Source organism: Spermophilus citellus (genome assembly GCF_964194105.1).
Source record: "Spermophilus citellus genome assembly, chromosome: 13".
Taxonomy (NCBI): domain Eukaryota; kingdom Metazoa; phylum Chordata; class Mammalia; order Rodentia; family Sciuridae; genus Spermophilus; species Spermophilus citellus.
Window position 1 is genome coordinate 41,924,943 of NC_138193.1, and position 15,976 is coordinate 41,940,918.

The window sequence follows — 15,976 nt, forward strand, 5'->3', positions numbered from 1 at the left end:
AAGAAAATAAGAATTTTATTTTACTGTTTTTTATTCCTTCTTGTTTATTCTTTCTTTATGTGGATATGAGTTTTTATTTATATCATTTCCCATCTCCCTAAAGAACTTCTTTTGGTATTTTGCTATTGTTGTTTCTGGGCTGGTGTGGCTCTTAAGTACTGTACAACTTTATAAATTTATTTCTGCTTTGTTCAAGATCATGGAACAACAATATAACAAAATGTGTTCCAGTTATGTGCTGCCATTCCAGAAATGGCCACCAGATGGCGGTCCTCCCCTCCTTTCAAATATCTAAAGACATTGATACAGTAAGGAGGACCTGCATCCTGGGGCTGCCAGCCACCAGGTTTAAGTTTCTTGGTCTATCAACATTGCATAAAGAGAAGCTGTCTATTCTCCTTCTAAAACATCCAATGGTTCTTTAGGAAGGGAGAGCTGAATCATAAAGATGGTATACTGGGACATTGAAGGTGAAGGCATCTTTAAAACAGGGTTAACCCAGAAAGTACAGATCAAAAATGAGGACAGGAAGGCTGATCCCGTAGTTCTGTGTCTGAAGATCAGGTAAGGACCAGGATGGCAGCCTTTCCTTGGGATACTGAGTCCCTGAAATCATCATACCTTGAAGAAGATGAGAAATCCACTCCCAAATCATCCAGGGACACAAATGCGTTTGCCTCCAGGGCAAGTGATAGGTGCAGCTGTTGGGGGAGGTAATTAAGGTATCATGGAAGAGCAATTTCTTCATGAAATTATTTAAATTCAAAACTGCTTAAGACACTATGCTGGCTTAAAAATACATCTGAAAGCTACATAGTTTTAAAATGTTTGGACCAGCATAACATCCAATCCTCTTACTATGTGTTGTGGGGACCTCCCAGGGTGGCACAAGCAGGACCACATATAGCAGCTTAATTCTAAGGGGGACCATTCTCATTGGAGTCTGAGGATAGTGCCCCTGGTGTTCCAAGGATTGTACAATGCTGCTGACAGGCATGCTAGGGTCTCTCTTCTCTGGGCTCACCTCTACCATCAGCCTCCAGCTCTGCAATCACAAGAAAGTTGATGAGGAAGTGGATTATGTTCAGCTTGGTGGTACTATGGGGTCTCAAGTGTCCCTCTGTTTCAAATGACCCTGGATCTCCTGAGCCCAGTAGAGGCAGGTTTTGAGGTGCAACCTTACCCTGCATTCTGCTACATAGCTGCTCCTTAACAGCCCTCAGCCACAATTCCTTCTCACATGGATAATGTGGATTTAAGAAATTGCTCCCAGAATGGGTGTGGTGACAAACACCTGTAAACCCAGAGACACAGGAGACAGTTGTGGGAGGATCACAAAGTTCAAGACCACTCTCAGCAACATAGTGAGAACTGCCAAGAAGGAAAGGAGGAAAGAAAGAAAAAGAGGCAAAGAGCCACCTGGATTTATTTGATCCCTAGTACTGGGGGGAAATTGCTTGCTGACTGATTAGACCCATAATGTAACAGCCTTCTATGCCCCCACTCCCTGGACCTGCACTGGTCAGCATGTGTTTCTTCCTGGCATAGGGGACCAAGAATTGAGGCTGTGTGTCATTGGGCTAGGCAGACAACTTCCCAGAGTGGTGGTGGAGGGAGAGGCTTCCAAAGGTTTCTGTGGCACCTTGAGCCTCTGCCCAGATTGGGAGAATCTAGTCAAAGCATGCCTTTGCCAGCTCTAGCACTTCCCAAGGGAATTAGGCATTAAAGGTGGCAATAGTTTGACTAAAGGGCCCTTCTTCTATATTGTTTCATATTGTCAGGAATACCTCTAGAATTTCTAAAAAGAAAGGGCTCCAGGGAAACAATCTGGTTGAAAGGTGATAGGAAATCAGGAGAACACCTACCAATTTGCCTTGAAGCTTTGTGAGCCTAATAAGGACTGTTTTACAACTTAATACAAACAGCAGCATTCCCATAGATGCCATATTCACACTTATATGTGGACATTCTTATAAGAGTTTATTTGATTTATAAGATTGATCAAGATTATAGCGAGGCAAGCATTTCTTGATACAAATCATGCTATGGTTGAAAGGAATGTTCATGAGCAGTGTTGGCAATAAGGAAATGTGATTGGTTTTACAATCCAATTGGGCCACTTCAGCAAGGAATACATTGGGAATGAGAACTGTCTCAAAAATAAATAAATAAAAATAAAGAGGACTGGTAAGGTAGCTCAGGGGTTACATGCCCTGTGGGTTCATTCCCCAATACCAGAAAAAAAAAAATGTTGGTGTTTTGAGTACCAATGGAGGAGATATTATGTGGACTGACTTCAAAGGGAAAAGGTGGGAGAAGTGTCAAGATAAAGGGAGGAAGGTTTAGAAAGACTCTCCAAGACTAGGAAGGTTCAGAAGTCTGTAATGTACTCAAGAAGCTGAGACACCCCTCCCCCCACTCTCTCCATATACAAGGAAGAGTCTTTCCCTCCAGAAGCACCAGTCTGGTAGGTGTACCTGATACAGTCTTGTATGTTTAAGAACAGAGCAGGTTATAAGAAATGAATCATTAGGCAGTTTCATCATTTCTTGAATAGCATAGGGTGCATTTAACCAAACCTATATGGCGTAGGTCAGTCACTCCTTGTTATGGCCTATATGAAGTCAAGAGCTATAGGAAGACAGGTGTCTCAACGCACATCTGTAATCCCAGGGACTTGGGAGACTAAAACAAGAGGATCCCATGTTCAAGGCCAGTCTAAGCAACTAAGTGAGAACCTGTCCCAAAATAAAATTAAAATGTCTGAGGATGTAGCTCAGTGGTAGAGCACCCTTCGGTTCGATCCTCAGTAGTTCCAAGAAAATAAAAGAAGTACAGTACATATTTTAGTCAGCATTGTGTCACTGTGACAAAAAGACCCAATAATAACAACTTACAGGAGGGAAAGTTTATTTTGGCTCAAGGATTTAGAAATTCAGTCAATGATCGGCCGACTCTATATTTCTGGGCCTGGGGTAAGGCAAAACATCATGACAGAAAGGTGGGACAGAAGAAAGCTGCTCAGTTCATGATAGCCAAGAAACAGATAGTCAGGGAGAGAGTAGGGATGGAGGGAGCTCTTCTTACCAAAGACAAAATATAAACCACAAATGTATGCCCCCAGTGATCTATTTCCTCCTACATACTATACCCTACACTCCTACAGTTACTGCCCATCAAAGAATTCAAATGGATTAGTCCACTGATTAGATTACAGCTCTCTTAATCTAATAATTTCACCTCTGAACATTCCTATAATGTCTCACACATAAGCTTTTGGGGAGGACATCTTATTCCAAACCATAACAGGACAGTAAGTACGTAAACCAGTAATTTAATAATTTATTGTCATTATCAAGTATGTGCTGAATACAATTGTATGTACTATTTCTTTTCCTGTGGTGTGCTGGGGATTAAACCCAGGGCCTCTCGCATGCTAGACAAGTGCTCTACCACTGAGCTATACCACCAACCCTGTTTATTTTATTTTGAGATAGGGACTCATGGAATTTCCCAGGCTGGCCTAAAATTTACAGTCCTTCCTCAGCCTCCAAGCTAGTTGGGATTACAGATGCATTACACCATGCCTGGCTTGTACTATACTTTTATATAAATGGCAGAAAAGTAGATTTATTTCTACTAGTATTCCCATATACATGAGAATAATGCTTTGTTCTATAAAATTGCAAAAAGAAAAAACTTTTCAGCTCTATTACAATTTTATGGGACCACAGTCATATGTCCTATCATTGACTGAAACATCATTTATTTGGTACATGGCTATGGTGAGATCCAGGTTCAGATTTAATTTCATTTAGAAAAATACAATAATGTAGCAGGGTGTATTGGCACATGCCTATAATCCCAGCAACTTGGGAAGCTGAGACTTGAGGATCACAAGTTTGAGGCCAGTCTCAGCCACTTAGCGAGCCCTTGGCAACTTAGTGAGACCCTGTCTCAAAAAAAAAAAAAATGGCTAAGGATGTGGCTCAGTGGTAAAGCACCCCTGGATTAAATGCCCACTATCAAAAAACTAATTAATTATAAAAAAAGGAAAATACAGTAATGTACACAGAGGAGCCAGCACCAAGTCTAGGGTATATGAGCAATGCCTTTAAAGTGAAGGAGTCTGAGCTGGGAGTCAGGTACAGGATTAAGTTAAGTAGCATGGAAGGCCAGAAGATAGAGATGATAGAGACCTGGGGCAGACATAAGGCTCAGGGTAGTATATAAAGGAACCATCCTTTCTTAAACATGAAACAAAATTAAAAGACATAGTGGAAATGCTGAACAGAGTTATGTATAATTTTAGTGAATAAATTACATCATAATAGCCTGAGAGAAAATATTTTCTACATAGATTAATTCTGATTAATATCCCAAACCCCTACTTATCCATAGCCAAAGGACAAAGAGACCAGCAATGTCTTGCCTGCCTCCAACTTACCTGTAGCCTATAGATTGGTGTGTCCATTTAATACAAGAAAATGGAAACTGAATGACCAGATGAAATCTTCCCCAACATTGAAACCAATGGCAAATGTGGTAATTGCCCTGTAGAAGATAGAAAAGAGGAACAAGCATTTAAAAGGTCTAAAAAGAGAGATGAGATGGTTGAATTATGCATTCTGCTTCAGAGCAAGAACACTGGGCAGCAATTGGAAAAGAAGGTGATGCTATTAAAGCTAAAATAATATATTAGACTAATAGGGCATTATGTAAAATTGTGGATGTGTAACCGACGTGATTCTGCAATCTGCATTTGGGGTAAAATTGGAGGTTCATAACCCACTTCAATCTAATGTATGAAATATGATATGTCAAGAGCTTTGTAATGTTGTGAACAACCAATAAAAAAATTTAAAAAAAAATAATAATATATTAGACTAAAATACCATTGTTTCAATCCTAGACAGCAGTGGCCCCACACATATATTGAATATCAGTGTTGATATTGAAATAACTGGAGAAATTTGGAAGAAAATTATCTCTTCCTTGGAAGAGGGCCTGCAGTTGCCATCACCCACTGCAATTTACCATTCGAATCTGCTATGGAATGTTTAAATTACCTTTGACTACAAGTTGATACAGTGATTCTTCAGTCTGGGAGGAGGAATTTTGGGGTCAAAGGTCTAAAAGAACTCTGAGGGAACACTAAGACAAAAATCAAGTTTTTCCAGGAATTCTGTCTTCATTCCACTGACGGAGTTGTTCTATTGGAGGAAAGCCTGATATAACACATAAAGATCGTCCTTGATCTTATATCTGAATCTCCCATCAAAGAATATGTTCAGCCTTATAATCTCAATTTTTATGATTCCGGTGTTTTTACAGTAAGTTTTGATCACCACTCTGGATGTCCTGTGGGATTTCCCATATGGAAAGAGGTATTTTTGACAGAATGGTCCCTGGTCAGGGTGGATGGCCCAATTCTCATTCTAGAAGAGAATATGATATGAACCCTCATCAAGATCACCACCTCCTCCTTCTGGTGGAGGTGGTCTGGGTGGTAGCTGGTGTTGGAATCTTCCTCTCCCAAGCTCTTAGAAAGGGAGACCTAATGACCTATGACAGGGAGGAAGACCTGGAGACTGCTATGATGGCACAGTTTTCAGGGCAGATGAACTTGGAACTCTGCAATAGTTCTTATGCAGGGAATCATGTTTTATGTGGGAGAGATACTGGGGATTGAACCCAGGGGTGCTTTACTGCTAAACTAGTTCCCAGCCCTTTTTATTTTTGAGACAGGGTCTCACTGAATTACTTATGCCCTTGTTATGTTGCTTGAACTTGTGATCCTCCTGTCTCAGATTCCAGAGTTGCTGGGTTTACAGGCAATTGCCACTACGCCTGGTTTATATGGTGATCTTGGTGGACCTATTATTACAACATAAATAACTATCACCAGAGATTTGGCTAGACCTATTATTGGCAAAGGTGATCAGTGTATTAAACAAATCCACCATGAATTAGGAACATCAATCAAAATTGATAAAACTTTAAAAGGATCTGAAGATGGGAGCATTACCATTTTAGGAACACAAGACCCATACAGAATGTATCATATTTTCTGCAGAATAGTGTGAATCAGTAAGCAAATGTTGAAGGATTCTAATGCAGGATAATTGTGTGTGTCTGTGTGTGTGTGTGAGAGAGAGAGAGAGAGAGAAGCAGTATTCTGGAACGTTTTTCTAAGACTAGTGACGAACTGAAGGAATCCTACAATCTTTTTAAAAACCTACTTTTGTTTAAAAAAGCAGCAGTCCTATGATTCACAGGCTCTCTGCATTTGAGGTGCAGTGAAATCTCTGCTGTTCACCAAATAGTTCCTTCTAAATATGGTTGGTGGAGGGAAAGGCAGGCAAAAACTTAACTTTGAAACAGCAGCAGAGAGAGTAAATTTAAATTTTTGTTCATTGTTGGTGATTTAACCTCCAACCCCTACCCCATAATTATTGTGAGCACCTTACTTTGTGGTCTCTGTAAACATTTGAGGGGATGGGACAGGAAGGAAAGTAACAATAAAAGTAATAACAGATGTCCCTGGCATCTGTTCAAAGCAGTGTGCAGAATATAATGCTCTTTAGTAAGAAACATTCTGACTTTTAAAATAAATTTAATGAACCTATAAAAAAGAGAGCAAATTTCCAATTAGCTTATAGGAAATACTCAGCCTCATTAGTAATAATTGAAATGCCAACTTAAAGGATATACTGTACTATCCACTAAGGTGATAATAATTTAAAGATTATTACATATATTGATAAATACTATTTCCTTAGTAAAGAATTTATTTATTTACTTACTTACTTATTTGGATGACTTGTCTGGATTGAACCTGAGTCTCATGCTTCCTATTACTACTGAGCCAAACCCTAATCCCAGTTCTCTATCTTGATTGAGGCAGTGATTATACAAATCTACTCGAAGTAATAAAATGACATATACACAGATGATATACCAATATAAAATTCTGATTTTGATATTGTTTTATAATCATGTCAGAGTAGAAACTGTCTTTGCAACTTCAGGTGAATCTGTAATTTTTTAAGAAAAAAATGTTAAAGAATAAAATTTAAAAGACAAAAAAATAAGTATATAAAAGAATAAACTACAAACAAGAAGGGAGGGACAGAGAGAGAACGAGAAAGGAGACACAAAGCCCAGGTAAATAAAACATTAGGGCTAGGGCTAGGCAGGGCAGACTAGGGGAGAGGGGCAACATGGTAAAGGGTAGACACAGATGAATATGGCATTATCAGCAACACCAATTTGTATTCCAAGATCATATTCTGATCTTTCTTTCTGATTCATTCTGGAATACTCTGTTTTTTGAAGTATACAGCTCTAACTCAATCCCCTCCTTCCAATAATACCTGTCCTTAGGAAAGATTCTATTTTGTGTGTGTAGTGGTGGGAATTGAACCCAGGGCCTTACACTTGCTAGGCAAAAATAATCACATCCCCAGTCCAGAAAAGATTCTGTTTTAGTCAGCTTTTCTGCTGCCATAACCAAAAGACATGACAAGAACAATTTTAGAGGAGGAAAAGTTTATTCAGTGCTCATGGTTTCAGAAATCTCAGTCCACAGACAGATGGCTCCTTTGCTTCAGGCCCAAAGTGAGGCCGAACACCATGGCAGAAAAGTATAGTAGAGGAAAGTAGCTCAGGACATGGCTACTAAGAAGCAGAGGGAGAGCTCTGCACACCAAAGACAAAATATAAACCCCAAGGCATGCCCCCAGTGACCTGCTTTCTCCAGCCACCCCCTACCTGCCTACAATTATCACCCAGTTGAGTCCTATCAATGGTTTAGATTACAATTCTCATAATCTGATTATTTCACTTCTATTCTTACATTGTCTCACATGAGCTTTTGGGGGACACCTCACATCTAAACCTGAGCAGATTATGACACTTTTGCTCCCATTTTCAGAAACTTGGTTTTCATGGTGAAGTGAAGATAATATAAAGTCATTCGAGGGGCTGGGGATGTGGCTCAAGTGGTAGCGCGCTCGCCTGGCATGCGTGCAGCCCGGGTTCGATCCTCAGCACCACATACCAACAAAGATGTTGTGTCCGCCGAGAACTAAAAAATAAATATTAAAAATTCTCTCTCTCCTCTCTCTCTCTCTCTCTCTCTCTCTCTCTCTCTCTCTCTCTCTCTCTCTCTCTCTCTCTCTCTCTCTCCCCTCTCTCACTCTGTCTTAAAAAAAAAATAAAGTAGTTCCAAGTTCTATCTCTATGGTTTGTTTCCTATTGAAGTAGCCATAAGGAGAGACTGGCAAAAAACACTTTCATCGAATGGGTTGCCAGGCTTCCAAAAAACTACGAGTTTCCTGAAATCTCAGCACATATTTTCTCACCTGATCATGATGATACCTGGTGAGATTTGTGGATAGAAAATGTTGAAAGGCAATTTTATAAATATGCCTTTGGTTGTGTATAGTGCATTGGAACTCAGTTTTGCAGCTGAAGAAACTGAGGCTTGAAAAAGTTATCTAACTTTCCCAAAGTGGCCAGGTGCTCCCATCAGGATAGAGTTGCCCCTTAGGACCTTTATTTATTTTTTTTTTTCAGGTGCTGGGTATTGACCTTGCATATGCTAGGTAAGCACTCTCTCACTGAGTTCCATCCCCAGCCCTCCTTATAAATCTTGGAACCATCCCACCCCTTGGTAGTTCAGGGCTGCCTCCTTGACCTTTGGAGACTAGGGCAGCCAGTCTCAGCAGGGGCTATGTACAGAGGCATGCCTTTTCGGCCTCCCTTGAAACAGTATTATGTAGTTCTCAGACTTGGTGTCTGTGTAAAAAACCCTTCTCACTTCAAGATTAGGAAAGATACTCTTTACATTTTTCTAGATTACATTACAATTCTTTTTTTTTTTTTTTTAAAGTGAGTGTGGGAGATCGAATGTGTTCACAATCTGATAGTGAGGTGGCATCAGACTTGTGAACCCCAACACCCTGGAATCAAGTTCTATTTTTATTTTTTTAAGAGAGAGAGAGAGGGAGAGAATTTTTTAATATTTATTTTTTAGTTTTCGGCAGACACAACATCTTTGTTTGTATGTGGTGCTGAGGATCGAACCTGGGCCACACGCATGCCAGGCAAGCACGCTACCGCTTGAGCCACATCCCCAGCCCACAATTCTTTTTTTTTAACATTAAACATCTTCAATATAATCTGGAATTTGTTTCTTATTATTATTATTATTATTATTTTTGTACTGGGGATTAAACCTAAGAGTAGTTTATCCCTAAATCACATCACCAGCCCTTATCATTTTTTATTTTAAGATGGTTCTCTTTAAATTGTTAGGGCCTTGCTAAGTTGTTTAGGCTGGCCTCGAACTTGCAGTCCTCCTGCTTCAGACTCCCAATCCAAATTGCTGGGATTACAGATGTTTGCCACCATATTCGACTGGAATTTCTTTTGATGTATATTGTAAAAATATCTATTAAAAATGTTAAACTAATTATCATTTATTCACTTAAGTGGTATTTATGTTCCATTTATTGAATAATTTTTTTTTCAACACTCATTTGAAGTACTTTTTTGTTTTTGTAGTACTGGGGACTGATTGAACTCAGGGCCTTGCACATACATGCTTGGCAAGCGCTCTGCCAATGAGCTACACTCTCAGCTTTGAAATACTATTTTTATTATATATATACAATGATTAATGTTTGAATCTATTACCCCATCAATTCCATTGATCTAGCTGGCTATTCTAGCACCAGTGCCAAACTTAAAATTTATTGTAGGTTTATAAGATGTTTATCTGATAATGTGAACATTTGTGATGGTTAATTTTAGATGTTATTGTGACTGGATTGAGGGATATCCAGATAACTGATAAAGTATTGTTTCTGAATCTGTCTGAGAGGGTGTTCCTGGAAGAGAATGGTATTTCAATTGGTAGACTGAATAAGGAAGATTCGATTTCCACCCAGTGTAGGTGAGCACTGTCCAAACAGCTAAAGTTCTGGGCTTCTCTGGCATTTGAACTCTAGGACTTATATCAGTGACTCTGTGGGCTCTCAGGCCTTTGGACTTGAACTGAGAATCATATTGCTGATGTCTCTCATATTGATGTCAATCATATTGCTGATATCTCTCTCTCTCTCTCTCTCTCTCTCTCTCTCTATATATATATATATATATATATATATATATCCTATTGGTTTTTTCTCTGTGGAGAACCCTCCCTAATAAAACATTTGTCCCCTAAATTTAAAAAATATATTTTTTTTCTCATATTTTTTCTTCTGAAATGATTTGTTCTTTTCAAAAGATAATTTCATTGAAGTCTTAATTTTATCTATTTTTCTCCTTGAATTATGCTTTTTTAAAAAATGTTTTATCATTTAGTCCTTTGTTTATCATCTTTTCTTAGATATTTTGTATTACATAGAATTGGACTCAGCTGCGTATGACAGAATGCACCTTAAAACCCAGTGACTGAGCTGGGCATTGGCACATGCCTGTAATTCCAGTGGCTTGGGAGGCTGAGGCAGGAGGATTGTGAGTTCAAAGCCTCCCTCAGCAACTGAGAGGTATAAGCAACTCAGTGGGACCCTGTCTCTAAATAAAATACAAAATAGGGCTGGGGACATGGCTCAGTGGTCAAGTACCCCTGAGTTTAAACCCCAGTACCCCCCTCAAAAAAAAAAAGTGACTGAAATTTCACAGAAGCATATTCCTCTCCCAGATAAAGAGGTCTAGAAGTAGCATTCAGGCCTGGTATAGTGGCTCTGAGGTCACAGGCTCAGAACTAAAGCATCTTCTAGCTCTCTGCTCCATGATCCAACATTTAATTTCTCTCCTTAGGACATTTCATGGCCTTGGGTGAGAGTGGGCTAGGCTTGGTCTGGCATGGACTGGTGCCCATATCCAGAAAGACAAATGCCTGACAGAATCCACGTGCTTATAGGAGGAAATGGGAAATAAACTTCAAACAGTGGTGGTTCATTTTATGTGCAGACTTGATTAGACCCCATTCCCAGTAACTTAATCAAACAGTCTAGATATTGTTGTGAAGGTATGTTGTGTCATTAACATTTACAGTCAGTTGACTTGAAGTAAAAGAGGTTGTCTTTGTGGGCAGGCGGCATCCAATCAGTGAAGGCCTTAAGAGCAAAACTGTTTCCCTGAGAAAAAGGAATTCGAATCTAAGAGTATAACAGAAAAACGGATCCAGGTTCTGGCCTATAGATCTGACCCATAGACTTAAGATTAGCCAGGGGTTGTAGGAGCCAATTCCTTAAATCACCACCACCCTCCATCATATGTGTGTGAGTGTGTATGCGTATGCACTATTGGTTCTGTTCCCTAACTGATACAAGTACCAAACATGCTCCTGGGACCCCAGAACAGCTTCAGCAATTAGTGTTTTTTATTTTTTGGTGCTAAGAATGGAACATAAGGCCTCCAGCATTCTAGGCAAGTGCTCTACCACTGAGCTACATCCCTCCTCCCAGCCATTACTATTTATGTCATGTCATTCTGAGGACTATTCACACAACCCCTGAGATTCAGCTTCCTTACTGGGCCCCAGGCCATGTTGCTGAGGGCCATCCACCCTGGTTTTCAGCCTAGACTGTTGAGTTGTTAGTATTACTGTATCTATGGTGTGGTTTTCTATTAGTGCTTTAATGAATCATTCTAAATGTAAATTGTGTGTGTTGGGGGGGCGAATGCTGGGAATTGAACCCAGGGACATTCTACTGAGTTACTCCCTGACCCCAATCCTTTTCTTTTTGAGACAGAGTTTTTCTAAGTTGCCCAGGCTTGTCTTCAATTTGCCTTAGCCTCTGCAGTAGCTGGGATTACAGGATCATGCAACCATAACTCACTGAGAGTAAATATTTTATGAGTAGCCTAGTTCACTTTGCTAGAGTTTTATTTCTTCAAAATTAGGGCAGAAGATAAAATAATTTTGTGATAAGTGATCCATTATCATGTTGACCACAGATCTGACTTCCATAGAGTTGGACTCATTGAGTAGTACTTATACATTACTCTCTTTTTTAAAAAAGCCACTTTCTATGAATGCTGATCTGATACATTCTGATTCTTATTTTTTAAGCTTTTGATTTAGAAATAATTTTAAACCTACAAAATACTTATAAGAACAATACAAAAATCTCTCATGTACTCTCCACCTGGATTCATAAACTATTAGTATTTTGTTACATTTACTTTCTCTCCCTCCACCTACATACATACACACACAAACACACACACACACACACACACACACACACACACACACACAGAGTTGTTATTTTGCTGAACTGAGAGCAAGTTGCACATAAATGACCCTTCATTCCTGTACTTCAACTTGTGTCTCCCAAGGGCATCACATTCACTTACATAATCACAGTGCAGTGATTAAAATCAGGAACTTCAACATTGCCAGTATATTATTATTATCTAATAATAATCCTCATTCAAATCTCACCAATCACTCAATAATATCCTTTACAGCATTTATTTTTTCAATGCTGAATCCAGCTGTGATATCTCTTAGTCTTTTAAAATCTGAACAGTCTGCCTTGTAATCTTCATATTTTGGAAGAAAATAGCCAGTTGCTTTGCAGAATGCCCTTTACCTTGGGTTTGTCTTGTGTTTCCTAATGCTTGGATTCAGTCTATACATTTTTGGCAGAAATATCATAATTGAAACTTAGGGCCTCCAGCATGCTAGGCAAGTGCTGTACCACTAAGCTAAGTCCCCAACCTTCTTGTTATTTTAAATAATATCACATGACCTACATCCAAACCTATCTTTGTCTTCCCTTGTCCTAGTCAGTGTGATTGGGTCAACAATGAGCCAGTGCACATTTGGTTCAGGATTTTTGCCTAAACTAAATAAAGGGAAATTCTTTTCTGCTATTCTTATACCCCAGAGGTTCCTTGAGTTGCAGCAGCCATATTGGAACCATAAGGGGAGAGTCAGTTTGGGAATGAAGAAGCACATGGAGAAAGAGAAAGGTCCCTATAACACTGTTAGACTGTCTCCATCAAGCACACTGAAAGCAAAACCAACTCCTTGGACTTCTTATTTATCTGAGTAAATAAATCCTCTTGCTTAAAACAGGTTGTATAGTTGTTGTTATTATCATCATCATCATCATCATCATCATCATCATCATTTGGTCACAAACGAAAGAATCTCCATGATAAGATCATGTACATTATTGATATTTTTTGTATGAAAAAGTCAGATCAAATAACCTGCACATCTGAGCAGCAGAAAACAAAATAGTGATAACATTTGTATTAAAAAAGTAATTCAGAGAAAAGCTTCTACTTATTTATGTATTTTTGGTACCAGGGATTGGACCCAGGGGTACATAACCAATGAGCCACATACCCAACCCTTTTTATTTTTTATTTTGAGACAGGGCCTCATGAAGTTGCTTAGGGACTCCTAAGTGGCTAAGGCTGGCTTAGAACTTGTGATCCTCCTCCCTCAGCCCCCAAACCACTGGGATTACAGGTGTGCATCACCACACTCACTCAGCTGAAAAGCTTCTTTTTAGCCCAGATTTAGCCTTTGACTACTCTGATTTAAAAGTGAGCATTTTTCTTGGCAGAGTTGCCTTAATAGAAAACAGTGTTTCTCTATAATGTACAAAACTTCTTTAGTAAGTTTAGGTTTTTGATAGCCTTAAATGGTATTTACAGAATGAATGTTTAGCATTGAGGTTTAGTCTTCTGAATTTCATCAGGGAGTTTAAAAAAAATAATAAGCTTACTGTCCTTTCAGTTTTAAATCAGGAAACAGAATTCTACAATTCCATATTTTGTCACTAATCTAGGTTTTCTGTTCATTTTACCTATAAGAAAGTGAGGTTCAGAAGAATATATTTGTTTATCCTAAGCTATGACCTGGGCCTAAGACCCAAGACTTAGCAGATGCCTGACAAACTGTAGTTGAATAAATGGAAAAAGCAATGGAATTACTATAGTGAATAGCCATAGTTCCTTCTGTTTTTCTGGCCCTAACTGTTATAGTTTGGATCTGGAATGTTTCTCAAAGGCTCCTCTGTGGAAGGCTTGATCCCCAGCTGATAGTAATATTGGGAGGTGGTGGAAAGTTTAGAAGATGAGGCCTAGTTGGAATAATTAGGTCAATGGGGGATGTCCTTGAAGGTCATATCTTGTCTGAGTCTCCTTCCTTTTCCTCTTTTTCTCTCTTCCTTTCCTGTGTGTCAAGAGGTAAGAGGCCTTTTCTGCTCCCACGTTCCCATTGCCATGGGCATTCTGCCTCATTTTAGACCCAAAGCAATGCAGTCAACTGACCATGACTGAAATCTCTGAAATCATGCATCAAAATAAATATTTCTTCCTTTTAAGTTGTTTATCTCAGATATTATGTTACAGAGATAAAAACCTGACTAACTCACTAGCCATTGGGTTTCACCAACCCACTATATATATATTTAGAGACAAGAGTCTTGCTAAGTTGCTGAAACTGGCTTTGAACATGTGATCCTCCTGCCTGCCTCAGCCTCCTGAGCTACTGAGATTACAGGTAGCACCACCATGCCTGGCTTCATGATCTCATTTTATCATCTCTTTATACAATGTGTTGGCCATAAAATTAATTTATGTTATTTATTTGGGAACCTGAAAAACTTTCTCTCTTCCAGGCAGTACTGAGTCTCACCCTATGTACTTTGTGGAAAATGTCCTGGATGCTTTAGAATCCTGCTTTGGAACTTCAAACAGAGAAATGAAGTCACATAAATGAGTAAAATTTTTTGTTTTCTGTTACAACTTCTATAATTGCCCAGGTATCTGAAGTCTTGCTAATTCTCCCTCTGAAATATCCTTTATATCTTTCTCGCTTTCCTATTCCTATAGTCAGTGGTGTGTGATGGAACTTGAAAGAGCCAATACTTAATTTTCAGAAAGTGGTCAAGTCGGTTATTATATGGTTGACATCTTGAAATATTGGTAATATTGGTAATAATTCATACCACAAAAATCAGCAAATGATACACATCAATTGCTTCTCATCTTTAGCCTGAACTGAGCAGATGGGTAGACATTACCAGCATCTCACCACATATAGGTCTTTCCCTAATTTAAGTCTTTTTTTTTTTTTTTAAAGAGAGAGCGAGAGAGGAGAGTGAGAGAGAGAGAGTGAGAGAGAATTTTTAATATTTATTTTTTAGTTCTTGGCAGACACAACATCTTTGTTGGTATGTGGTGCTGAGGATCGAACCCGGGCCGCACGCATGCCAGGCGAGCGTGCTACCGCTTGAGCCACATCCCCAGCCCTAATTTAAGTCTTTATTACCTTTTTTTTTTAAGCTGTAGATGGATACAATATCTTTATTTTATTTATAAAAACCCATATAGGTTCAACACCATATATAAATAAAATAAAGTATTGAACCCAGTGTCTCACCCATGCTAGGCAAGCATTCTACCACTGAGCTACAACCCAAGCCCCTTTATACATTTTGCCTGGACTGTTAAAAAATCTTACTAACCAGTATTTCTGCACTTGGATCCTTTTCATTCTAGCAAATTTTTAGAGTATTTTTTACTATAAATAACAGAAAACCTCATTACAGATTTCTTAAATATGAGAACAAATTATTATTTCACATACCAAAAAGTTCAAAGATAGGGCACTTTCAAGAAAACCCTACACCTCACAGACTCACCAAGTGCCCAAATTCTTTCTATTTTTCAACATTGCCCCTCTCATCCTGTTAGTATTTATGGCTTTAAGACAACTGTCATGATTCAAATATCACATCCTTTTGTAATGATATTTATATATTTTCACTATGTACAATCTTCTAAAAAGCCAGTAAGCAGATTTCCCCTTCAGTCTCTTTTGACAGAATCAAAACCCACACTAGTTTTTGGTTTTTTGTTTGGTACCAGGGATTGAACCCAGGGGCACTTAACCTCTGAGCCACATCCCAACCCTTTTTTATATTTAGAG

The 15,976-nt window shown here is 38.9% G+C and overlaps 1 protein-coding gene across 3 annotated transcripts in view; it reads left to right on the top strand.

The window, feature by feature from the left end:
- The window catches only part of LOC308632540 (uncharacterized protein), a 49,463-nt gene extending 34,350 nt beyond the window's left edge, over positions 1-15,113 (top strand). Inside the window, exon 7 of one of the 3 annotated variants that reach the window (XR_014018558.1) lies at positions 14,664-15,113. The gene's annotated coding sequence lies outside the window, so the exon portion shown is untranslated. Of the gene's footprint in view, positions 1-12,914; positions 13,064-14,663 lie in introns of those variants that run through there. The other 2 variants (XR_014018559.1, XR_014018574.1) reach the window with 2 other exon arrangements.
- Positions 15,114-15,976: the final 863 nt, after the last annotated feature.